The sequence below is a fragment of the Hippopotamus amphibius genome, chromosome 6 (genome assembly GCF_030028045.1).
Source record: "Hippopotamus amphibius kiboko isolate mHipAmp2 chromosome 6, mHipAmp2.hap2, whole genome shotgun sequence".
NCBI classification, from domain to species: Eukaryota; Metazoa; Chordata; class Mammalia; order Artiodactyla; family Hippopotamidae; genus Hippopotamus; species Hippopotamus amphibius.
This window is the reverse complement of record NC_080191.1, coordinates 2,154,903-2,181,734: the sequence shown is the minus strand read 5'-3', so window position 1 is coordinate 2,181,734 and position 26,832 is coordinate 2,154,903. Positions and strand designations below refer to the sequence as shown.

The 26,832-nt window shown below is 46.5% G+C and overlaps 1 protein-coding gene and 1 pseudogene across 8 annotated transcripts in view; both read right to left on the bottom strand.

The window, feature by feature from the left end:
- UNC93A (unc-93 homolog A) overlaps positions 1–6,242 on the bottom strand; it is a 42,040-nt gene extending 35,798 nt beyond the window's left edge. For 5 of the 8 annotated variants that reach the window (XM_057740267.1, XM_057740260.1, XM_057740259.1 and 2 more), the window contains exon 1: positions 6,165–6,242. The gene's annotated coding sequence lies outside the window, so the exon portion shown is untranslated. The remainder of the gene's footprint in view (positions 1–6,164) is intronic. The other 3 variants (XM_057740262.1, XM_057740263.1, XM_057740261.1) reach the window with 3 other exon arrangements.
- Positions 6,243–15,962: 9,720 nt separating this feature from the next.
- Positions 15,963–25,382, bottom strand: LOC130855589 (heat shock protein HSP 90-alpha-like; annotated as a pseudogene).
- Positions 25,383–26,832: the final 1,450 nt, after the last annotated feature.

Below are 26,832 nucleotides of genomic sequence, written 5' to 3'. Positions count from 1 at the left end.
TAGATCCCTTGTTCCTTGTTTCTCAGCCTGCTGTCCTTTTTTCTGTTTTGATGTCTCTTGGTATCACTATGCTTTGAGTTCTTTATTGTGTTCTTTTGTAAAATTTCTACAGGATTTTCCCTTCTGTTTACCATGAAGCTTACATGAACTATCTTAAACTTATAATACCTTATTTAAACTGATAACAACCAAACTTCAAGAGAATTCATAAACTTTACACTTTTATTTCTCCTCTTCCTCACATTGTAGGTTATTGCTGTTACAAGTCACATGTTTTTCTATATTGTGTAACTAATAACAAATTATTGTGGTTGTGGTTATTTTTAATACTTTTTAAACCTTTAAACTAGAAAATGAATTACGAATTAAGTGAGTTGTTTGTAAGCGAACAACTATTAGGTACCACTATTACCATATTGCAAAATCTAACTAGTTATATATTTACAATTACCCATGAGACTTACACTCCCTTTTTACGTTTTTGTGATGTTAACTACTGTTTTTTTACTTACACTCAAAGATATCCCTTTCGCATTTCTTGTAAGGCAGGCCTGGTGGTCATGAATTCCTTCAGCTTTTGTTTGTCCAGGAAAGTCTATAACTTCCTTGTTTCTGAATGACAGCTTGTCCAGGTATGGAATTCTTGACTGAGAGTTATTTTCTGTCAATATTCTGAATACATTGTCCCATTCCCTCCTCTCCTGAGAAATATCTGTTGAGAAATTTGCCAATGATCTTACAAGGGTTTCCTTGTGTGTAACTTCTCTCTTTCCTCTTGCTACTTTTAAAATTCTGGTTTTGTCTTTGACTTTCGACAACTTAATTATAACATGTCTCAGTGTAGCCCTAATCGGGTTCAACATATTTGGAGTCCGTTGGGTCTCAAGGATTTGCATGTCCATTTCTCTCTCCAGGTTTGGGAAGTTCTCAGCATTATTGGTTTCAATATACTTTCTCTCTCTTTCTCTTTCTCTTCTCCTTCTTGAAGTCCCACAATGCAAATATTGTTTTGTTTTCATTGTGTCTCATAATTCTTGTAGGTTTTCTTCATTCTTTTTCATTCTTCTTTCTTTTTGCTCCAACCAGTTACTTTCCAATGTCCTGTCTCCCAGACCACTGATTCTTTGTCCGCATGGTCAAGTCACTTCTGAAACTCTCTATTGAACTCTTCAGTTTAGTTATTGTGTTTTCCAATGCTAGGATTTTTGGGTTTTGTTTTTATTTTGTGATGGTTGCTATTTCTTCTTCAAACTTCTCATTTTATTCTTGTATTTTTAAAATTTTTGTTTAGTTGTCTGTGTTTTCTTGTAGTCCACTAAACTTCCTTGAGAAGATTATTCTGAATTCTTTGTCTGACAGCCCATAGATCTCCATTTCTTTAGGGTCAGTTATTGGAGCTTTGTTAGTTTTCTTTGGTGGCATCATATGTACCTGATTTTTCCTGATCCTTGATTCCTTATGTTGGTACCTGTGCAACTGAGTAATGGGGCTCCTCTTGCAGACTTTACAGGTTTGCTTTAGCAGAGACAGCTCTTCACCAGTCAGCTCAGCCTGAGTTTCTGGGTGTGTCTTCTTGTAGCATTCTTGGGCAGGAAGGGTCTGCTATTATGGTCTATTTTTGGACATGGTGACTGTTGGAGCTCTGAGGATGAGGATTGGGGGCGATGGTGTCACTGGTTGAGAAGAGTGGGCTAGGACTTGGGTTTCCTACCCAAGTGAGATTGTAGAGTGGGATCCACAGTTGCCTGGATTTCCTGGTCAGAACTGGACACTGTATCCATTAGTAGATAGGGCCGTGAATTACCTTCCCTCCCTGGCAGGGCAGCAGGACAAGACCCAGGGTCTGTACAGCATGTTGTTTGGGGCCTAAGTCAGGTCTGAGTGTGCACTGAATTCTCTGGTCTGGGAGGCCACTGGCTCTGCTCTTCAGACAGGGGAAGCCACAGGCTGTGCTCTGTGTCCAAGTCCCACTGTCCCTGGGACTGTTGAATGGGCTTTGTGGCTCCTGTGTGCTCTGGGTGGGTTCCCTGTTCAGACAGGCTGAAGCTGTATTCAGCGATGCACAGAGCTAGGAGTGAGATTTCCTGCCCAGGCACAGTGGGGGAAGCAGCTCTAAGGCCAGGAAAGCTGTGTTTCCTTAACTAAAGCCGACCTGCATCCCAAGCTCTCTGATCAGTCACTGGCTTTGCTGTGCAAACCATCAGCTCCGCCCACCTCTCAGCTCAAGTGTAGCTGGGCCACACAGCTTCTAGGAGCCCTTGCCAGCCCTGCTGGTCAGATGGGGCTGGAAGGCACTTTCCATGTGGGTGGGGCTGTGTCACTGCAGGAGGGGGAGGGGCTCCTCCAGGCTACCCTCCGTTTCCCCAGAGGCTCTCCAGTCAGATGTAAGGAGCCACCATCAGCCTTGGCGGTGAGTTAGTCCCTTGCCTGTGCACAGCAAGGGAACACGCCACACGGGAGGCCAGCTCTGCTCTGGGGGCGACCTGCTCTGCCTGCCCGTCCCCTGGCTTGAGCGCAGCTGGGCCACACAGCTTCCAGGAGCCCTTACCAGCCCTGCTGGTCAGATGGGGCTGGAAATCAGCTTGCACAGCGGGTGAGGCTGTGACTCAGCTCTTTGCCTGCACCTGGGCACACAGAGCTCTTAGGTCAGCAAAACTCCTGTTTGAGAATCTAAAGCCCGCAGATCTGTACCCAGAAAAGCGACCCACAATGACGGGGGGGATGTTGCCTCCCGACCCAGGTTTTCTCTTCCCACTAGGACCTCTCTATGCGGGGCTGTGCCAGCCTGGGGGAGGGCAATGTGGTCAGCCTGTGGCCACTTTCTTACCGGGGCAGCGCGGTCTCTCTGGGTCCCTGGGGTCGGGGCACTGCAGCCTCAGCCCAGAGCCCAGGGTCCTTTCAGTGCAGTCTTATTCTCGGATGTTGTTAGTTGCCCTTCTTGTGAGGAAGCGACATGGGGAACAACCTATGTCACCATCTTGGTGATGTCACTCTCCCAAAATACTTCTTAGAAGAAACGTCTACCGGGACTGCTCCCAAATTGTTGCTGTGGTGAGGACAGTAATGCGACACTCTCCTTATAATCAAAGGGACCCAGACTTACAAGTGTGTCCCCGCCGACTCACACCCCGGCAGACACGCTGTTGGGACGGGAAGATCACAGGGATTTCCAGGACCCCGGAAGCTGTCCGGACCTTTCAGCCAATTTCAGCACCACTGGCGATCTGTCCCCAGAACCCTGGGCTAGGTCAAACCTCAATTGGCCAAACAGATGAGGCATGAATGGCTCGAAAGCTACCAACAGGCATTTCATGCCTCAATATTAGCATCAACACTATATCACTTTGAGGAAAAAAAAGATGACTTTGCAGACCAGCTTGAATTCCTGATGTCAAAGTGACAGAATGTTCTAGGGAACCGGGGTCGGCTGAGAGGGGGTGTGATTCCACCAGCCACTAGGTGTCATTGTGCTGCTACCCAAGTTCACCAAAAGCCGTGTGGGTTTGAGCGCTAGAGAATCATATCTTAAATCAGCAAACTTCCCACTAAGATGCTAAAGATTGCTCCTAATTTAAGGGAAGTCCAATCAGTGGTTTTACTAACGTAAGAAAATTAGTATCAACTTTCTCGATGTTTAAATCCGACATCTTTGTTAATGAAAGCAGCACCAGATAAATTCATATTTGCCCTATTCATTAATTACACTTTAATCTACATAAAGATGAAAAACGTATATGTAGAGCATGGAACAAACTATTGCTTCAGTTAGGAATTCTTACACTTTGGAAATAAATGTACTCAGTGCTTTGTTTTTAAGGGGGAAAAGAAGGAAAAGTGATTTATGTTAGCGTAACTGTGGCTTGAGAAAGCATTTTCTCGCGGCAAGTCTTCCAAAGTGGCCGCAGCCTCGGAGTGGCAGGCTTGCCTGCTGGCCGCTGAGTTGAGACGGGCGGCAGGGACAGTGACCCTGGATCCGGGCAGGGGTTCTTCTAGGTCCAGTCCTCCCTCTGCCGACACCCTTTAGTTCATTCCCATCACTTATCGGAGACAGCACAGACCCTCTTCAGGGAAACTCAGTGGAAGTGGGGCCGGAAAAAGACACGAGAGAGTCCAAATATCGTACTTTCACCCTCACAACACTCAGCCCCCAGCCCTCGCGAGACCCTGGGTCTTCTCTGCCCTCGACGTCCTTCGCGCCCATTTCTACCTGGGACATTGACTCTGCAGCCAGAACCTTCCAGGGGAAGCTGCAGAGCCCCCTGCCCTGTGGCATCTGGTGAGGCCACACGCCCTCCCGTTGAACCGAGGCAGGAGGGGAGGGGACAGGGCACAACGGTTAAAGAACGACACAGCCATTGAGGACACAACATAAACTGGTTAGAACCCATTAGGCCCAAGACGGCGGAAGATTCAACGTCCAGGGGACCTCGAGCCCCACTGGACACTCACTGTAACACACCAGTTAAATGACACTCCCACAGGCACCGTCATAGTTTCCAGGCGGACCACAAAAGGCCAAGAAGTGGGCAGTGGCCCAGTTCCTGGAAATCCCGCCCCTTCCCCAAAACAGTTGGACTGCTCCTCCCACTCATTAGCCTGTGAAATTACTCAGCTCATAGAACCCAACCAGGAGCTCTCTTACCTCTTCGGAACACCACATTCTGTCAATGGGAGGTGTGTCTCTCTCCGTTAACCTGCATCCACCTTACTGTGGCTCGATCTTGAATTTTTTCCTGCTTGAAGCCAAGACCCTCACTTGGCGGCCCATCCCAGGGACTCACCCAAGACCTGGGATGTGACCATCTTCTCGTGCCCCATTTTCCTGCAACATCCTCACGAAGGCAGGGGAAGGAGGTGGTCTTCTCTCCCTCCCCGTTTTTCCTTTGATTATAAATATGTAGCCACTTAGTTGTCGGGGAGGAGGCCCCTTGCTTGCCTGCTTGTCTATTAATTAATATAGATTATTAATAAATCTACTTCTTGCCTCTCACTTTGCCTCTTGTTGATTTCCTTCTGTGCTGAGATATAAAAAACCTGTTTCATTTAGTCCTGAGACAAGTTGTGCGGCTTCAGTTTGAGGATTGTGAGTTCGTGTCCCAATGGAGGTGCAACTGGGTTCCAGCCCCCTCCTGAATCAGAGACTGGGTTTGAGTCATCTGAAGGCGTGTGGTTTCAGAACCCGAGTGCAGGCAGCCGGCAGGCCACGGCCACCACTTCTGACACAACGCTCCCGTGCCCCGTCAGCCTCGTGACGTCAAATGACTCAGAGGGGGCGATCGTCACCCCCCACTGTGGTGTTGAGAGGGACGACGGGGGCTCCAGGGGTAGGACACACTCGTGCGAGCACAGGAGCACACACACACGTGCACACACGCATACACACCTTTCCTTTCCCCAAAGGCATCGCCCTTCTCCCTTTCCAGGGTGCCCGCCCGCTGCCTTAGATAGAGAACCGCTTCCACAGTCATTCCACTCGGCCCGCCGCGTGCCCACCCTGCACCAGCTACCCCTCCAGGTGCAGGGGCCCCACACCGAGGGGGTGGTGAGGACCCTGTCCCAGTGGAGGAACAGGGGATAGACAACTGAGCAAAGAGAGAAATCAAACACATTCAGGGGAGGTACGGAGGTGTGTCATCCTCCAAATAAAGCAGGAAACCCGATAGGAAGTCTGGGGAGGTGGTCCCGCTCCGTTCCCACCCTCCACGTCTCCATAAAGGTGGCATCATAACCTCAAGCCACTGATAGAGCCACTCAGCTCCCCAGATGCAAACCTAGACAGATTTCTCTCAATGGAAACTGGAAGCTCCAGCTCTGCAGCTCACGGACCGGCTCCGTGAGCCGGCAGATCAGAGGAGGCAGCTCCGACGAGGTCCAGCAGAGCGCTGCGTAGCTAAGGATGCTGAGCCCGTAATCTGGACGGCCGAAGGCCAAAAGTGCTATCAGCCCGCGATGCCCAGATGGGGCAAAAGTGATGATCACGCTGGAATGTTCTAGGCAGTCTCCAATCGACTGTATTTTCTGTGCAGGCAAAGCCACAGTGATGGGACATTATGCTGGTACATCTCCACAGAAAATTCTGTGCCTTCACTCCCACAACACACAAGCACCCGTAAACTTCAAATTCTGTCCCCAAACCAAACAACGCCGCCCTCTGTCGATTTTACCTAGCTCTCCGGCCTCCTCAGCTCTGTCACCACCCGGGCACACGGCTTCTTAATCTCCGAGAGCTTTGGAAGGCGGAGACGTTTCCCTGGTTTGCTTTTGGTAGCAAGGGAAGTGCCTCTTTTCAATAGCACATTGGGGAATCATGTCGTAACACCTATTTTCGCTCCAGCAAGTGGCAGGACCTGTTTGCAAGTTGCAGGTGTCCTGGCAGCTGCTGACCTGGGAGCTAGTGAACTCTTCAGAAAAGGCTTCTTGGCAAGATGTAGAGAGAGAGACTGGAACAGGACTTGGTGTGATCAAATGAGAACATTTTGTGAGGACCTCGATTGAGAATGATTGCGTGGGTTCTGAATAAAAATGGTAGGAAGTCATTTTAATACAAAAGATCACCCATACGTGTGTGTGTGCATGTAAGAACATGTATGCGGACACACATGTATACAGGCACACGTACACCTGAATGCACAAGTCTTAAGTAGACGCCCATCAAACCCTTCTCTGGACAATAGAACTCGTGGGAGGAAGGGGACATGTACTCTATGGGATGCCCCTTTATACTATTTCCATATTTTTAGAAAGAGCATCTAATTTTTAAAGGAATGAAGATTTTAAAAGAAAGTATACTTTGATGAAGAAATTTCGTTATAAAGAACTCTAAAAAACGAGCCAGAACTCCAGCTTATTTTTAGGCCTCTTATTTTCATCCTCTTATTTCAACCTGTTTCCCCTCCGCTTCTCTTAACCCCCTCACCCCCAGGCCAGCGGTTTACAAAGCACGTGCACAGGCGTCAGATGCTGCAGCCGAGCCCGGCTTACAGCCTCCTGCGCGTCCAGGTGGAGCCTCCCCACGCGCCCACACAGGCGTCCTTCGGGGCCCACGCAGGCCGGCCCCCGCTGTCTTCCTGCTGCATCCTGACCATTTATCCTCCCGCTGGGTCCTCACTGGACTGGCAACTCCTTGAAGCCTGGCCTGTCTACGGGCAGCTGGAAAGAAGCAAGAAGTGCGGCCGGGCCCCTGGAGGGGCAGGCAGGCAGCTGTGCCTGTGGCCAGCCTGCGTGCAGCGAACTTCCCCGGGGCTGCGCTCCGCACGGGATGCGGGGGGACAGGTGCGGAGGAGAAGCAGGGCCCCCTCAGCCTGGACTCAGCGCCTGGGGGCTGCCCTCGGGGGCGGGCAGCGCGAGTGGACGTCCATCTCTGTCCCAGAGCGTGAGCTGCCTCCCCCGGGAGGCCACCGCGTACTTGCTCATCCGGATGGGTGGAGAGTCCCTTCCTGCCCTCTGTGACGGGGACTCCGGGGCAGGGCACGCGGGGCAGGCCAGGCGAGGGCAGGCGGATGATGTGTTTTGAGAAAGGACCGTGACTCACAAGGGAGCCCTGGCCTCTGTGGTCTGGGTTTGGTCACCGTCCCCGTGAGCCGAGGGTCCAGCAACTCCAAGGCGGGACCCCCAGCTCGGGGTGGGGGCGGGGACCCGAGAGCCTCCGAGACGGAGATCTCTCCCGAACGCTCTTCAGTGGCCGGGAACCGGCAACAGCTCAGACGTCAATGGCCTCCTGAACCCGGCGGGGGGCTGCCCCTGACCTGGGACCTGGGCTCCTCCGGGGAACACGGGCTGTGTGGGCGTCACAAGCAAGATGCTGTATTTCCAGGGACCCTCGCATCCTGCCTTTCTAAACCCGCGTGTTCAGCCACTGCCGCGACGTGTCCCCGCGTCTTCCCGGTGTCGCAGGAAGCCCTGCTCCTGGACGAGGTGAGTGGGACCAGGCCTGGGGGGGCCGGTCAGCCTCACGCTCTCATTCGCGTCTCCACCGTCCCTCTCCCCCGCTCCCCGGCCCGCATGTTTCAAAGCTGTTTTAAACAACTTTCCTTCACAGTGTTCACACCGCAGTTCTCTTACTTCCTGGGAGCGGAGGACCCCGTCTCCTGTGAGCTATTTATGCACTCTGCTGGGTGCCACCACCGTGCCCAGGGGCCCGGGGAGCCGCGGTCCAGGGTCCACAGCAGGAAACCACACAGAGGGGGCTTCCCTGGGCTGCAGTAGAAGGGATACTCAGGTTCCCAGAGGTCAGTGTATGTCCCCCAGGTCTCACGCCCGTCCCGGGCTTAGGGGAGCCTGAGGTGTGCTCCTGCGGCCACCCCGGCTGGGGACCGGGACTGAAGGGGCACCCTCTGTCCATCTGTCCATGCATCCATCCGCAGCCCTGTCCTGGGGTCTGATGGGCATTTCTCCCCATGCGTTGTGCTCAGCATTCAGTAAATATTTTTTGGATTTAGTAGAACACACAGACTCTACCACATAAGACAATGCCTCACTTGTGGGTATAACACTCCCAGAACATATAATAATGATAAATTTCTAAAGAATGCTATTTGCTTAGCATATACTTTTCCATACTTTCATTTTCAACATTTTCATGTGATAACTTAGGTGTGTCTCAAGATATAGCTGAATTTTTTTTTAAAAATGTAATCTGAAAAATTCACCTATTCACTTGAAATTTAGTTCAATAATATTGTGACTATTGAATTATTTAAAGTTATTTTTGTCAATATTATTTGTGCTTTTCCTTTGTCCTAACTTTTTACTCTCCTTGACTTTTAACTATACATATGTAACTAACCTTAAGTTAATTAATGTCTTAACCTTTGCATCTGAATAGTAAGAATTTAAGAACATCCTTCCCAATTTACATGTTGCTGTTTTATAGTATATTAGCTGTTTAAATTTAATTTCCCAAATTAAAATTCATTATTTTCTATGGACAATACTAGTTTACATTTAACCATATGCTCAATGACATCTCTACTCACCATTCCTTCTTATGTGTTAGACCTTCCTACCGGATACTTTTCCCTTTTTTGAAGTTTATTCTATAGAATTTCCTTTAGTGAGTTCTCGGGTGGTAAAACCTCCCAGCTTTCTGTTCGTTTGTTTTCATCTTAGACTGTAGTTATGACACTGTTATTTTTGAAAGATGGTTAATGCTGGGTGTATAATTCCAGGTCAGCACCTTGAACTTTGAAGATCTGGATTCCTGTTGTTTGGAAGTTCACGTCAGTCTAGTGCTGTTCATTCGTAGGTGGTCTGAGTTTTCTCTCTGACTGCTTTTAAGACCTCCTTTTGGTCCCCTCTCTTCTGTCCTGAGTTAAGCCGGGATTTCTAAGCAGGGTAACATAGCTCTGGGTACGGAACACCTCTAGCCAGCTCCAGAAGCAAATGTAAACCCTGTCATCTCTCATCTAGTCTCCTAAAGGCCATTATCTTTCCAAAACACCATTTGCTTTTCCACAGGTGTCTTCCCTCTCTTCCCCTATAAAGTTAGGTGCGGAGACCCCCGTTTCCAGCCACTGCCGTGAGTCACTCATCTCCAGGGGCTTGCATGTGTAAGTGCCATGCACACCTTAGACTCCTGTCATTTGTCTCTTGTTAATCTGCCGCTCGTGAGTCTAATTTACAGGCCCTGCAGAGAACCTAGGAAGGCATTTTTCTCCCTGACACTGTTCTCTTGTCCCCACTTTGCTCTCTGCGAGGCCCACACACTCTCAACCAGCCAGCTTCCCCGCCTTTCTCCTTGTCATTGTTGAGCACACGCCGTGCTTTCCTACCTGCCGTGCCTTCCCTCCTACCCACCTCTCTCTGCCTGGCAAACGTTCATTTAGAATTTACGTCCTGCCAGAAAGTTACCTCCTCTCAAAGGCTTCCAGCCAGAGCAGGTACTCTGTGTTCTGTTCTCCCAGCTTACTTGTTATAATGGTGTCTGTGATGCTAGTCATTGAACTGTAATGGAATTTTTCATTGAAGGTGGTCCTCTCCCCTCAGGGGACACTTAGCACATGCCAGCCTCTTTATAAAAGCTTTACAAACATGAATTCATTTAATGCTCACAATCTGTTGATCGCTTTCGTTTGTGGGGTACTTCATGTTTTGCCAAACACTTTATACCATTCATTTTGTAAGAACGATACTGTGAAGACACAGGTAGTGCTGTACCCTTGACTTTAAGGAACTGACTCTGCCCCTTACATCAAAGCCATGTCTTCCCCGGCACGTCACATAGTCTGTACGGTTTCTGAGTTTCTTTTATTGGCCTTCAGAAAACTTTGGATTTTCAACTTTCAAATGAGACTGGCTTCTAATAATTACACAAATGCAAACTGGTGCAAAATTAGAATTTATTTTTCTCTTTGTTAAAAGAACGAAGCTTTCTTAGACTATTGTTCAGCTCTTGATAAGAGATTGTGGAAAGTTTTTCTTTACCTTTTGGGTAACCTTCCTGGAAAGCAAAGATTTTGTGTCCTACCAAAATGTCCTATGCTTCATGTCTTTATCAAGTCTTTGATTACTTGGGAGAACTGAGTCTTCTCAATATTAAAAGAACTAAGTTTTATTCACAATTATGTAAACTTCTGTATTTACCTTTAAAATCTCCCACCGTCACTTTGTTTCAACAGATAATTAAGCATTATTTCATAATGATCTGTGATCTTATTTGATCCAATGTTCAAATCTGTTGACGTTTTTGACAATTTCCCCAAATCACATTCTAAATGGAATCTTTTTAACCTCAAACTAACTTTGAAATTTCTTAGAGAGACCCTGGTAAAAAGATATGCTAAGTTAAATAAAATTAAAAGACAATTTCCAGAATGGGAGAAAATATTTTCAAACAAGGTGACCAACAAGAGATTAGTCTACAAAATATACAAGCAGCTCATATGGCTCGATATCAAACAAACAAACAAACAAACAACCATCAAAACGGGAGAAGATCTAAATAGGCATTTCTCCAAAGAAGACATGCAGATAGCCAAAAAGCACAAGAAAAGATGCTCACCATCGCTGATCATTAGAGAAATGCAAACCAAAACAACAATGAGGTACCACCTCTCACGGGTCAGAATGGCCATCATCAAAATGTCTACAAACAATTAAATGCTGGTGATGGTGTGGAGAAAAGGGAACCCTCCTACATTCTTGATGGGAATATAAATTGGTGCAGCCACTGTAGAGGACAGTTGGAGATTCCTCAGAAAACTGAAAATAGAACTACCATACGATCCAGCAATCCCGCTTCTGGGCATATATCCAGAGAACACCATAATTCAAAAAGATACATGTACCCCAATGTTCACTGCAGCACTATTTACAATAGCCAGGACATGGAAGCAACCTAATGTCCATTGACAGATGGATGGATAAAGATGTGGTATATACACACACTGTGGAAAAGCCATGCAAAAAATGAAATAACACCATATCCAGGAACATGGATGTACCCAGAGATGATGGTGCTGAGTGAAAGAAGCCAGACAGAGAAAGACAAATGCCATATGATATCACTTATATGTGGAATCTGAAAAATATTGAATAGATACAAATGAACTTATTTGCAAGCCAGAAATTGACTCACAGTCATAAAAACAAACTTATGGTTACCAAGGGGGAGGGGAGGAGGGATAAATTAGGAGCTGGGTTAACATATACACACTACTATATATAAAATAGGTAACCAACAAGGACCTACTGTCCAGCACAGGGAACTCTATGCAATGTCTTGTAACAGCCTGTAATGGAAGAGAATGTAAAAAAAAGAAAGTGTATATATATATATGTATAACTGTACAATTGCTGTATATCTGAAACTAACACAACATAAAAATCAACTATATTTCAATAAAAATTTTTAAAGATACGTGAAGTTAATGAGGTTTATTTGGTATGTGAAATTATGTGAGAAAGCATTGTCAAATAGGAACAGATGACAAGCCTTCTTAGTTTATACATGTGTAAATATTTCTCACTGATGTGGGCATCCAGAAACTGTTTGAACTTCACAGAGTTTGTCAATACCCTCTCTGTCCAGCTATTACCTGAAACTGTTGTACGGTGGAGAAATAACTCAATTTTCATATCAAATGAACTCTCATCGAATCTCTAACCATGGCCATTTTTGAGATGTCTTTTTGTCATTTACAGAAAGTTATTGCTTTACTCTGGTGTTTTTCCAAAAGTATCTCTCAGAGAGATTTATGGAAAGGCCTCTGACAAGTACAGGTTTCTGATAACTTTCAGATTTTATCACTGAGCTGGAACAAGAACTGCCCTTGAATCTCCTTGGAAGGGACCATGCCAGGTCGTCCTCACCACCCAGAGGGCAGACAGATGTCAGGGACTTAAACCTCGGTCCACTTCTCTTCAGACTCTTGGAATGGCGTACCAGCTGGAGATCTAAAATTAAAACTGACCAGGGAGGATTTTCCCCAGAAGCAGAGGACATCTTGAGGTGGACAGCTCTCCCAGGATCATGGGTCAAGGTCCTCATCTCCAAAATGAAACCTCTATTCCTCTTGCAGTTTTGCTACTCGCCTCACCTCTCTGTTAGTGCTTGGGAAGACCACGTTCCTTAACTCTGACAACCTTCCCTGAATCTACTGCTAAAGTCATAGCTGTACAACAGAAACCCCCTGGCTTCCTTGCTAAGGTGACTTTAGACCATCGAATTGCTTTAGATATTTATTGGCTGTGAGGGGGCAGAGTAAAGGGACAAAGTAGGTAATTAAGTAGTTAATCCCACTAGGGGATTGTGAGTAGGAAAAAAAAAAAAAAAGTATGGGAGACCCCTGTAAGTTAATAATCACTCAAGAAAGCAGGTTTTCGGGCTTCCTAGGTGGCCGCAGTGGTTAAGAATCCGCCTGCCAATGCAGAGGTCACGGGTTCGATCCCTGCTCTAGGAAGATCCCACATGCCGCGGAGCAACTAAGCCCGTGTGCCACAAAAAAAAAAAAAAAAAAGAAAGCAGGTTTTCTTAACCACAAAACCAAGCAGGCTTACTTAGCAACAAAAACATGCACCTTTTGCTCAAAAACACCACTTTTTTGCTCATTTCCATTGCATCACGACAGTCCCAGCTTGACCAGGTAGGGACAAGAAAACTCTCCCTTCCGACATGGAGGAGGAGCTGATGATGGAAGCTTGACATCTATGCACGAATAAGGAAGAAGGTGGTCTTTTCCCCCTCCCCACTTTTTCTTTGATTATAAAGCTGCAGCCCACTAAGTTCTCGGGGTGCCACACCCTCTTGCCCACCTACCTGCAAGCCTCACAAGCGTCCTATTCTCATAAACCACTTTTTAGCTATCACTTTGCCTCTTGCTGAATTCTTTCTGTGCTGAGCATAAAGAACGGGAGCTCCTGGGAGCCCCCGAAATGCCACCTGGCGGTTTCAGGTGAACAAAGAGGAGTGTGCACCGTAGCACATCCCTCCAGCTGCACCCAGATCCACACCTCTGGCGTGGCAGCAAATACAGGAAATCAGCAAACACGCCACTTGGCTAAAAGAGGTTGATGCCCTCTTTGATTTATTGGATACCAGCTCCTTTGGTCCATGGGGGCCCTGGCTAAGGAGTGTGCTCCAGTCTCTCGGAAATATCGCCCTAACAGACGTCGCTGTAGTCTCCCGGCGGCACTGTGTTCTCTAAAAGTTCTTAGATATAGATATTGAGTTCCCAGCCACCAACTGTGCATCCATCTGATGGCCTCCCTGTACTTGGGGAAACAGAAACCAGGTGAACAACCAAAACAGTTCTTGCACGGACCTGACATCAAAACCTACGAGTTTCATGATGAGACAAAGAACACCTTACCCCTGACGGTGACTGAGAGTGGCACTGATTCCAAAATGCTTCCCCCAAATCCTGGGGGAGCTGCTAAACTAATTAAATAAGAAGGCCATTAGACTGGGGTGGTTTGAGTACTTTTGCAGCCTACCCAAGCAAATCAAAACCAGAGCCTGAAATCGAAACTGCCAGGTGGTGTTTCAGGAGCTCCCAAGGAGCTCCGGTTCTTCATGTCTCAGCACAGAGAGAATTCAGGGAGAGGCAAAGTGATAGGATAGCTAAGAAGTGGCTTATGAGAACAGGATGCCTGTGAGGCTGACAAGCAGCTGGGCAGGGGGTGCCGCGCCCCAAGAACTTAGTGGGCTACGGTTTTATAATCAAGGGAGAAGCGGGGAGGGGGAGAGGAGCGCCTTCTTCCTCATTCTTCAGTAGACACCCAGCTTCCATCAACAACTGCTCCTGCGCATTGGGCCGGGGAGCTCTCCTGTCCCTACGTGGTGCAGCCGGACTGTCACGGCACAACGCAAATGAGCAAAAAGGCGGTAAGAAAATACCTCGAGGTTTAGAAACCTAAAGCTAAGAGAAGCCAAACATAGGCAGCCAACTAGGTTTTGAGCAAAGAAGTCCTTCCTCTGCTCCTGCTTTTCCCTGCCCGCATGTTTCCTTCCCCAGCTCCCGTCAAGGGAGTGCTCCTCACCACTTCCGCTCTGTGGCCCCGCGCCCTCAGAACCCAGAACTAGCTGTAAAGAAGACTGGTCAGGCCGATGCTTTTCTTCCTTATAACAAATGCATAGAAGACAAGGAAAAACAGTGACCGCCTCTGGGAGGAAAAGAATCCACAACCCAAGGGTAATTTACCACATTTCCCCAAAGTCACTGAGCCAAGGAGGTAGCACAAGGATTTTCTCCTGCTAATATAATTTTGGGAAAGAGTTAAAGGACTCTTACCACTCTGTGTCCAACAGACCCTGCAGGCAGAGATGCAGGCGGCCAGCTGACAATAAAAGTGCTCACCTGCGCCTGCTTCACTCAGGTGTCCCAGGCTCTCTGAGCTGCAGCAGCCTCGGGGAGAAGAGCCCATGCCAACTGCGGGGGGTGGGGGGGAGAGATTGTCCTCTACACTTGTAGGTTCTTTTGGCGAATCTAAAAATTAAATGGATGTGAGATAGATCCACAGGAGAAAATCACACAAATGTTAACTAAACATGCATACATGGGAGAGACCCAAGAAAAACGAGTAACTCACCAAAATGGCCAAAGCCCTCACCTTAAATACCATTTTCAGCTAAACACAAAAGGGGATGTTGGGGGTTTGGGACCTCACAGGGGAGGAAGTCAGTTCACACAGCGATGGAAAAGCAAAAGCTGGGCAAATTAATGTTCGCTGGGCCAGCAGAGAGAGTGGGACACAGAGAAGAATTTTAACAAAAACATCCTGACCAGCCCACCTGGGAATGACTGCAGGGAGAAGGAAATGAACACATTCCCTCTAGAGGCTCATGGGAACCAGGAAGGGTTTGACGTTACTGCCTCCCCTTGTGGTGTAAAAGAAGCCTGAATTCTAACGTAGGCAACATGGTTCTTTGGGGCACGAGTCCACCATCTTCATAGCTAAACTCCTCAGACCACAAAGTTTACGTAGGTTACAAACACCTGACAACAAACGCTTCTTCCATCTGTTAAAATAGGCAAACATGAAACTAGAAAAGAAAAACTAGCTCTGCTTTAGTGCCTCAAGTATCACAGTATCACGCTTAGTAGAAAGAAATTTTATCCTCCCCTTAAGTAGTTGTTATGTCATACAGATTTTTAAAATTTTATTTATTTACTTATTTATTTATTTATATAAATGTATTTATTTATTTATTGGCTGTATTGGGTCTTGTTGCTGCACGCAGGCTTTCTCTAGTTGTGGCGAGTGGGGGCTACTCTTCATTGTGGTGTGCGGGCTCCTCATTGCCGGGGCTTCTCTTGTTGCAGAGCACGGGCTCTAGGTGCCCGGGCTTCAGGAGTTGTGGCTCATGGGCTTCGTTGCTCCGCAGCATGTGGGATCTTCCCGTACTAGGGATCAAACCCGTGTCCCCTTCACTGGCAGGCGGATTCTTAACTACTGTGCCACCTAGGAAGTCCCCAGATTTTTAAATGTTAACAAAAATAAGAAATACTTCAAAAAACATATTATCAGAGGGAATGGAGCCAGAGTGTGGAACGGGTAGCCACGTAATCCTCAGGTGGAATGTAGTCGGCCTCTTCCGCGCAGGACGTGTCATCCTCTCCTTCGAGGGGCATCTCCTCCGTGCCAGCAGCACTGCTATCGTCCGCAGGGGGTCACCCCCATCGATGCCAAGACCAAGTCTGATCACCCTGTAGATCCTGCTGGCGTGTGTCTGGGGCTCCTCCAGACTGAAGCCAGGAGACAGGAGAGCCGTCTCGTCTCGCACAGCAGGGTGACCGGACCCTTCACAGACCTGTCATTCTCGTCGGCCTCTGCCTTTCGCCTCGAGGTCTCGAGGACGGGATGGTCAGGGTTTGTCTCCAGGTGCTTCTTCGCTGCCAGGCAACCCATTGTTGACTTGTCTCTCAGGGCCTGAGCCGTCATGAATCTCTCCACGTTTGCTGTCCAGTCGTATGTGCTTGTGACAATGCAGCACGGGGATGTCACCAACTGGTTTGACACGACCACCTTTTCAACTTCCTTCTCCAAGATGTCCTTCAAAACAAATACTTACCAAGCACCTGCCGAGGCCAGACGCTGGTCAAGGGGCACCCACAAATTTCACGTCCTGTGATCTTGGCTTGAACACAGCGAGGCAGGCAGTATTATTCCTCACTCTGTGTAGACGAGAAATCCAGGGCTTGGGGGTGGGGGGAACAGGCTTGTGTTTCTCTGAATAGTACTAGCTGACCCAACACATAAACCCCCAATTCTGTAGCTTAATCTCAGAAAGTTAATTTTGCTTAGAAAACGTTCACTGCTGTGTTCCTGGTGGGTAAATGAACTTCTCTGTGGTTACGCCGGGGTCCCTCCGTGTCCCCACCCTTCTGCCCCTGCAGGCCATGAAGTCCTCCCCAACCAGCCAGGGAAAGAGGAGGGAGAGAAGACACCCTCCCACCCACCCTCCCCACCAGAAGCTTCCAGAGCCAGCCTGCCAGGGACACAGGGCTCATCTGCCCCCTCCCCACAGGCCAGAATCAGTCACATGGCCCCGCCCACCAGGTGGGGAGTTTGGAACCCAGCCAGGCTGTCAGGGCCACCGCTCAGCCAGAGTCCAAGCCATGCTTTCTCTCGGACTTCAGTTTTCCAAATCCCAGGGCCTCCCCGACAAAGTGGGGGAAATTTGAGAATGGAAAAGAAGATGCCATAGAAGGGGCATCAGGAGAAAGGGCTGTGGCTTCTCCGTCCTTAATTCTTAGTTAGGGACCAGGAGCCTCACCGGGCAAACCTGCCTCCTGCCTCCCGGGCAGCCATCTCTCCCCATCCTGGCCCCGCTTGCAGGAGCAGGTGTCCCATCTCACACTAATCAGGCCGTTTGGTGCAGCACCATCTAAAATCCACCAGAGCAGAACAGGAGGGGGCAGTAAATGAAAAGACAGTTTTACTACCTTAGCAGAAAAACTTGAAACAGAAAAGAATATAAATATAAAGGCTGCTTTCTGAAAGGGAGCAGTAAATAACTACAGCACATCTTTAAAGCTGCAGCTTCCAAAACAGCACAGCAGTGGCCGGGAAGGCCTTTCTTTGATCTTGGAATTCCCAGAAATGACCAGAATTCCCTTTGTTGACTTAAAAATATTGCACAATGTGGGAGCTGCAAGTTGAGTTTATCTGGGGCAAAACGAGGACCGCAGCCCGGGAGACAGCATCCCAGATAGCTCTGAGGAACTGCTCCAAAGAGGCGGGGGGTGGGGGGAGATGAGTATACATGGAATCTCGTTCAAGGAGGAGTACACGCAATCAGACACTTTTTTTTGTAGGGGGTTTCTGCTCGTCACGAGGAGCAGACGTCACCATGTGGGGATTTAGTGCCTTTCTAGATGGGAGGAGATGCAAGCGTTGGGCTCATAAAATCAGCTCCTGAAACATCTACCGATCTGAAGACCTGCTCCGCCCATCCTCCAGAGCACAGAGGGCCTGGTTCCTGGTCTCCACCCTGAACTCCCTTCAGGGGATGTGGAAGGTCAGCAGCTGCGGCAGCACGTGTGATTTCATCCCTGTAGTAGAGGTCGGTGGCAAGTGCCTGGGGCAAGTGCCAACTTATAGTTGACAGGGCCCCCTCATGGTCATACATTCGACCCTGCTTTGGGAGGCATTTCATGACCATTTCGTCCCACGGCGCTAGGAAGGCTCCCTCCTAGGTCTGATGAAGACCTCGCCGATAGGCCACCCGATGAGCCGGTACCGGGCTAGGTCTCTGTAACAGAAGTCAAAGCTCTCTGGACCCCCTGTATTCCTAAGCTGTTATGGTCCAGGAAAAATTCCCTCTTGTTGCATCTTCCCATATCCAGAGTTACACTGTTACAATCACGGATCACACACAGAACTATATATTTGATCAACTGCTTCAAGGAGCCTAGCCATCGTTATTTTTGTTGGTGGTTCAGTCACATGTTTGGTAATACAAGAAACAGTAATCTTGTGAAACAGGCAAAATACAATATAGCTAATAATGTTAACAGAGTTATAAGTAAATATTTAAGCCAAGAGCGTCCCACGCCAAACCGGTTTTTGAAGAGGTCGAGACTTGGGAATGGGTCGCTTAAGGCAGAAATCTGATGTTTCATATGCTTCATTAAATGTGTTACATTAGAGGACTCATCAGGTATGAAAACACAGCATTCAGGTTGAATTACGGCACAGGTGCCTCCCTGAGATGTTGTAAGGATGTCGGGGGCCATGCGGTTTGACAGCACCGCTTTTCTCTTCATAGAGAGTTCAGAATTCAATAGGCTAATAGCCTGGTTTCTATCATTTAAGGCCTGTTGAGTGAATTTTAAGGCTTCGATATGGCCAATTAGAAGGTGCAAAAATAGCTGCCGGTGGCCATACCAGCAGAATACAGATCTCTTGACCCATCAGCTCGTGCCAGTGGTCTCTAAATTAGTTACACACATGACCGTGAGGCCATGGGAACCCTAGGGTACACCTTACTACCCATCCCAGTGGAAGCCAAGGCCATAAATTAGTACCACAAATCCAGTGAGTTGCATTAGGTGCAACCCAGTGTCTCTCCGGTCATCTGACCAGTCAGTTCCACACCAATCACTGTCTCTAAGGGTAATGACGTGTAGGCATTGTTCACAAGGCACCCAGCCCGATTTCCTGCTGTTACTGGGCTGATCACCCTTAGTATGATTTAATCGTTCCCAACAGAGAGGAGTTTTTAAACTTAAATGGTCATAGCCTGGTGTTAACCACATAAATCCATCCCATAATTGTGGGAAGTTTCCCTTTAATAGACGAGAGGTAACAGTTTTTGTCTGAGACTTAGCTGTCATTCTGATTGAGCCTGAGTGACCTTAAAAGAAAATTTGAATTTATGGCCAGGGTCAGAGCAGATATTATCAGTTAACCAGGTGAGGGGATCCCCCGAACAGGACTATAATTTTTTTCCTCTTTCTCTAGAGTAAATTTCCTAAGGGCCAACCAGTTAGAGCTCATTTGGAGGGGAGAAAACATTATAAATGCTCATACGAGTCAGGTCCAGCACCTTGGGCTAGCTTTCTACTTCCGACGTTGGCTTCTTCTTGTCCTGGTGTGAGTGTAGTTTCTCCTCTGATAAGTGTCCTTCCGTCTAGGTTGGAGATTGTCCTTTAAATTATGCCCTTTTTAGTATGCATAACCTGGTTGCAGGTTGCGGGGCACCTGGTTTTCATCCAAAGACAGATTACTGAGATAAGCTTCAGAAACAAACTTAGAGTGTCCTTTTAAAAACTCAGTTGGACTTTACATTTCTGTAGCGTAACACCAAGGAACTATCCAGAGAGTGACTCTTAGGAAATACAGACCTCCATCAGCAACACTGACGCCTAATATTCATTGAAACATAATCTTTTTCTCCCTAAACTTACCCTCATTTTTACCAAATATAACCAAATTAAGACTAATGTTTGCAAAATAAGTCTGGTCTCAAAAGAAACTTGGCCTGATAACTTATGTAACTATAATTGATCACATAGGTTTTTGCTTTGCTGAAACTTTTATACTGTCTCAGACTGGACTTTTCAAAGACCTCTCAGGGCTAGGAAAGCCACGCCAAGGGCTTGGACTTATCACAGATTTTTGCCTAACAGATGTAGGTGAATTCCTCCCTTTTCAAGGTTCCCAAAATACTTTGAGTTTTCTATACCTGGTAGTGAGGTAGCCTTCCTAATGTAGCTGATAAAGCTTCTGGAAACCTAAGAGTTTCCAATGTGTGGAGGGAACAGATAGGGAGAAGAGATCATTGTTTCAATCCTGCTTTACAAAGGTATAATTTACTAAATAACTGTAAATCATAATTCGTTTGAGGGGAAGGTTTTCCTCACACCTGGAAAATGCAGTTTTAAACCAGTAATTTTTCAGATAGAAACCATAAAATTTATGACCATATTCACCAGTGTACTCAGGCCTAGGTAACTAATCCTTTTTGTTAACAGCTTATGAAGCCATCAGGTTTCTCATTAGGATTCTTCAATTTCTTACCCCGTTCAGCATTATGGTCTGAAAGTCAGAAACTTGTATTTATCCAAAAGTCCTTTTCATAAATCTTCTTGGAGGGGAAACATTTTTGCAAAGGCATTGGAATAAAACCATAACTGTCTATGATGACATTAAGGCTTAAGAAGGGGCTTTTAAAATCTGATTGCAGTGTCAATCGACAGATTTGGTTACTGCTGTGATGTCCAATACTTAACTAGAATTATGACTGATAACATTTTACCAGGATATATCAGAATTTTAGGAACTCCATATAATTCCTAGAATATCTATGTTAATGACAATGACCATGCACTAAAATCTAAGGTTTATTATTCATTTGACAATACTTCCCATGTAACTTAATGTACCAAATGAGCCTAGTTTATATCTCTCTTTGGAATGTTTCAGGGGCCCTTTGAAGCATCCCAAAGTTAGCCAGAGGTCAAAAGGACTTCATCAGAATTTGTTTTAGGAAGTTTTCTCAAAAATATCAGAAAGGATTTGGAACAGTCGGTCAGATAGGCTCACAGATCACTGTGAAACAATAGTTATTCACTTAGCCAAAGTAACAATAAAAGATTTCAAAGGCAAATATAGAACAGATCACTAAAAGGTAAGGAAACAAAATCTGTTATCAAAAGGCAGTTCAACACTTTAAGAAAACCTGTCCTCTTGATAGAGAGAAAAGCCAAATTCAAGTTTTGCACCAGCTTACTTTTAAAATTAATTTACTCAACTAAACATCTCTAAACTTAGTCAGCCCTAATCATGAGCAAAACTCTTTTCTCAGGGTCCACTTTCCACAAACCTTCTTATCACTTTCTGTATCATTACTTTATTTCCCATTCAGAAACAGTCACCTGTAAGTCAGACCTACTTTCTTTTCCCTTAATAACATGTAATCCCATTCCTCAGGCTTTCTTGAAAACACACATCCTACTTTTCTTGAGCAACCAGGAACTGTCCTTTATGTTAGCATTCTGTAGATTGGTGAACATACATACCAGTGATATTTTCTAAAAACATTTGCTTTCTTTACAGAACGTGGCACCAAGCATATTCATCACTAGTCCTAAATACCCTTTGTTTCTCTGTAAAAGGAAGCCAGTGTTCAGTAAATAATGTTTCAGTATCTTATTTTCTTTGGGAATGATCTAGCTAATCAATAAGCTTTCATCATTTAATTTAGTGCAACTCGAAATTCTAAAGTTACCAGAATCCGGAGAACTATTTTAGGTAGACATTTCTAAAGCATAATTCTTCTTAATAGAGTTTATCTAAAATCTCTTATCTCATTTACATTTTTTTTTCCTTAGAAGTTTCTTCACATCAAGTTACTTTCCTTGCTGACAAATTTGTAACAGATATAAGAAGATTTTATTTAGCTTATATTACACCTAGGCACTATAAAAGTTATACAAAAATTATACTTAATGTTGACGACTCTAAAACATGTCTATATGAATCAAACCAACAAGCTTAAACCATCTTCTATACCAGATATCAGTTTAGTACTGAATTTTCCAGATGTCATGAACCTGAAATTCATTCTGGCCAGATTTTCTATTTCTGAGTATTTATATAAGTGCTTAATTAATTTTTTTAAAGCCAATTAAGTAGAGCTCTTTTATGAATTCGTTTTTTGCCAATACCATACACCTACAATGAACATATAGATACATACGAACATAGACAAACACAGAGGCCTCATAATTCTAATTCCAAAATTTCAGCGCTGAGTCAGGTACAACATAAAAGCCATCAGTCACAAGGGGTTGGATTCAAATTGGCTTCTGGCAGATGGAACAAATCCAGGTCACCTATCTAGAGGTCACCTATCTAGATGGCTAAACCCTTTTACTACTGTTTACAGAAAAGACACTTAAGATTTCTATTTATCCTTGACAAGTCAAGTTCTAAATTATTTTACGCTCCTTTTTTTTTAATTGTATTAAAAGATGGCAGAGATAAAGTTTCTCTAGATGACCAGATAGGACATTTGCATCTCAAAGGTACAAGCAAGTTCCTCCTAAGATGACTTTGTTTTCCCTTTGTTTAACACTTACAAGCCTCTTAAGATAAAAGGGAAGGTTTTGGGGGAGAGGTAAAAGAATTGGTGGGCTTTGGATTACTTTTGGAGCCACAATTAGATCAACAAACATTAATACCAGTTATTAATTTGATATTAAATATTTCCCAGTTCACTTGAGCCTGAAACTTATTTAGCTTAATTTCTCTTGTACTTAAAATTGTTTGATTTGTAAGTGCCTATTTTTCCTTAAGCCAATCAAGAGACCTCATCTGCAAATTAACCTCAACAACAGTCAATATCCAAAGACAAAGACACACACTGAGACATACATATATCCAGACAGACAACAGAGAGATCGCAAAGCTTCATTTTCCAAATTTAGTCATGAATTAGATATCACAATACAAAAACTCACTAGTTTATAAACAGTTGGAATAAGAAAAATTTAAAGGGCTTCTTCTGGTTTTTTTCCTTTGCAATCTCAGGAATTAGAGATGGTTTAGATAAGATACTCATTCCTGAGATCTCTGGTCTCAAGGTGGAGGCATAGAAAATCAGGTTCTCTTTAGTAGGACTTATTCTCTTAGGGTCAGAATTCTGCAGAATTTTTTTCCCCCCAAACTAGCTTTTCTACTGGTTGGGAATTAAAATGGGGGTCGATTAAACCTTTGACTGCCATTGTGTACTTAATTGCCACAATTGAAGGTTCATAATTTTCAGATACCCCCTTTTCCCTGTTTTTTTAAAATGGTTTTGAGAAGCTGATGTGATATAGTTTCAAGTAATTGTTGGTCTCCTGCAAAGAAGTTACTCTATGACTACCTCTTATAGAAGCTTCCAGATAACAATCAAAGAAAGCATTCCATTCAGTATGTTTGATCTTATGGCCAGCTTTTTTTTTCCTTCTAACTGGGCGCGCAAAAGTATTTTTTGGAATATCAAAAGAACCCCAATTTGGTCATTTTAGGTGGAGATCTCCCTTCGTATAACTTTCCCGATTAAGTAGGTACTTGCAAGTATAAGCTTTTGTACATACATAAACCTGGCCGGGGTGTTAGGAAGAGGCTGGCCTTCTGACACCCCATGCTTCTGTGAGAGGCTCTGTTTCCCATTTTAAAGTCGAATTTGTCTGGGATAAAAAATACTGCTGAAGCTGTGTGGCGGGCCAGGGTGCTGCTTGTGAGCTTAACTCCTCTAGGCATCACCCCAGAGTCGCTTCAGCTCTCTTACGTGCCTTGATTTCTCCCTTCGGTGGCCTAAGACCACCGCGGGGGCTCGGACCGCTGAATGGCCAATTCTCATTTTGCGACCCCTGGCGAGCAAGCGTTTTAATGAATGAGTGGGTTTCCCTATGGGACCACTGCACGGTGTGAGGACTGTGCCTCCCCCACTCCCGTAAATCTCTCAGTCGCCTGAGAGAGCCGTCCTGGCCGGGAGGAGTCTTGTCCCTTGTCTTCGGAGCACAGCTCTCATGTAACACCTTCGCTTTTTTCCTGACAAATTCCATTAAGGCAGCCGAACTGAGGAAAGGCGTCAGGTCAGCCTCTTATCTAACCCCTCAGCCAAGACCACTCAGTCTCTTACAACTGAGCGAACCCTGGTATTTTTCAGCCAGGCCCCCCCACCAGGATCTTTCACCTAGGTGGGTTGTCCCTGGTATCTTTCGATTGAGCTCCCCCAGGATCTTTCACCTGGGTGGGTATTTCCCTGGTATCTTTCAACTGAGCCCCACCCAGTATTTATCTGCTGGGTGGGTATTTCCCTGGTATCTTTCAACCCCCCCCCCTCCACCGCCGCCCCCAATATTTTTCCACTGGGAGGAGGCGGGTACTTGCTACATAGCCAAATAAAACTCAGGATCATCAACCAATACGGGAGATCTGAGAACCAGGAGAGACTCACCCACATTTGTCTGGACTCCCCGAAGAGGCGGACGGGCTCAAGGGGCCTCTGCGGGTACCAAGGCTTCGGTTCCTCGTAGAGTTCAGGCGAAGGAGAGACGTCCGCTCTGGGTCCCTTATTCGTGGTCGCCAAACTGTCGACTTAAAAAAGTTGCAAAACGTGGGAGTTGCAAGTTGAGTTTATTTGGGGCAAAATGAGGACTGTAGCCCTGGAGACAGCATCCTAGATAGCTCTGAGGAACTGCTCCAAAGAGGCAGGGGGAGAGATTAGTATATATGTAATCTTGGTAAAGGAGGAGTATGTGCAATCAGACACATTTTTTTGTAGGGGGTTTCTGCTCGTCACAAGGAGCAGACATCACCATTAGGGATTTAGTGCCTTTCTAGACGTGAGGAGATGCAAGGGTTGCACTCATAAAATCAGCTCCTGAGACATCTAACCATCTGAAGACCTGCTCCGCCCATCCTCCAGAGCACAGAGTGCCTCGTTCCTGGTCTCCACCCTGAACTCCCTTCAGGGGATGTGGAAGGTCAGTAGCTACAGCAGCACAAAGTGATTGAATTCTTGTGCAGGCAGGTGGCAAGTTGACACCTTCATACCACACACACCAGGGCTCAGAAGCTTTCCACTCTCCAAGAGGACACCAGAAGGCAGCAGTTGTAGGTTTGAAAATTTCTGTTTCTCTTCCTTCCTTCAATTTACCCCCCAAAGAAAGGAAAGAATGGAAGCAATGGCTTGAATGACTAAAGCGAAGCGTGTCTCTGCTCCGCGTCACTGTTGCAGTGAATTTGGAGGAAACAGGGTTTCTGCTGGGGCCCCAGTGATCGTCTTTGTTCCCTGATTTTGTGGGCTGCAGGAGGAGGAGGCCACGCTTCCCACCCTCCTTGCTGTGTCCCTGGGAATCCGAGGAGAAGGAGGGAGGGGGCGTGAGCAGCTCTGGGACCCACTGGTCAAACGTCAGCCTCTCCACGAGGCTTGAATCCAGCATGAGGCTCTTCGAAGTCGTGTCAGTATTGAGACATCAGCGGTGGGAGGTGGAGGAAAATCCCTGCGGCCCACAGGTGACGTGCTGGCCTCGGAGTTTGCTCCGAGAGGACCCAGAGAAAAGAGGCTCTGAAGGCGGGGCCCCTACGGGCGGGCTGCAGTCCAGGGACAGGCAGGAAGCCTCTGGCCTGAGGTTAGGGACACAGAATTCCCTCCCCCACCAAGGGCCGGAGCCTGGGGTGATTCCCTCAGGGCCTGACGGTCACTGCTTTCAATCCCGTGCTTGGCTCAAATATCACCATTATTTCAGACCTAATAAGCCTCGACTTGGCTTATTAATGCGGCAGCTTTGTTGTGAAAAGCAGAACCCAGCAGCCATCTGTGAGCTCTGATTTCAGAGGCACTGGAAAACTCCCCAGTTATCCTAAATCTTTCTCTGTCATAGTTTCTAAAACCTCCCCACTAGAAACAGATTATCTTAAGGCCTTTAAGTATGTCAATCTTTAATAGAGCTTGATAAAAAAAAATGCCCACAGCCCTGGGAGGGGTTAATCCCACGAACCATTACTCACAAACACAGCCTGCATTTCATCAGGCCCCACCCCCACCCCCTGCAGCAAATATTTTGTGACTTTCCTTTATGACCTTCAACTGGAGTCCACAGATGCACAACCTCTTTAAAAAGCAACATAAGGCCCTCACCTTATACGAAGGCGAAGTAAAAAGGAAGTAATTGTGCTGGTAAATTTTGTGTCACCTTGATTGGCACAAGGCGCCCGGGTGAGGCAGGGCTCTGGGTGTGTGTGAGGGTGTTTCTGGATGACATCAGTGTTTGAATCGGTGGATTCAGTGAAGCCTTTCAAACTGCCCAGTGTGGGGGGCGGCGGGCAGCATCCAGCCTGCTGAGGCCCCAGGAGGACCAAAGGTGCGGGAAGGAGGATCCTCCCGTTTTTCCTGCATCACTGACGGGCTGGGCTCTTGTTCTCCTGCCCCCCGGCTGGGATTTACACCATCAGCTCCCTAGTCTTCAAGCTTTCAGACCCAAACTGAATCCCACCACCGGCTCTCCTGGTCTCAGCTTGAGGAGGACACATGGTGGGGCTTCTCCTTTCACAAATACACGTAATACATAGACATATGTGCCTTATTGTTCTGTTTCTCTTCAGGACCCGACTAATACAGCAATTTGATAACATCAGGGGTATTTTGATACGTGAGCACTTGGGTGCAGTCTCCGGGAAGACACGGTGGTGTCCAATGCTGGCTGATCACTCACTAATATTAGGATGCCCACGGATGCAGTCGAGATGCAGACTGACACCCAGAAAACGATGGTGAGTTGATTAACACAAGGTATTGAACATTTCAAACAAAGCAAGTGCTGTCTGCCTGCAAGTCAGGTGCTGCGTGTCCCAGATAAATTCAGTGCTTGTCGAGACTGGGCGTGAAGATGC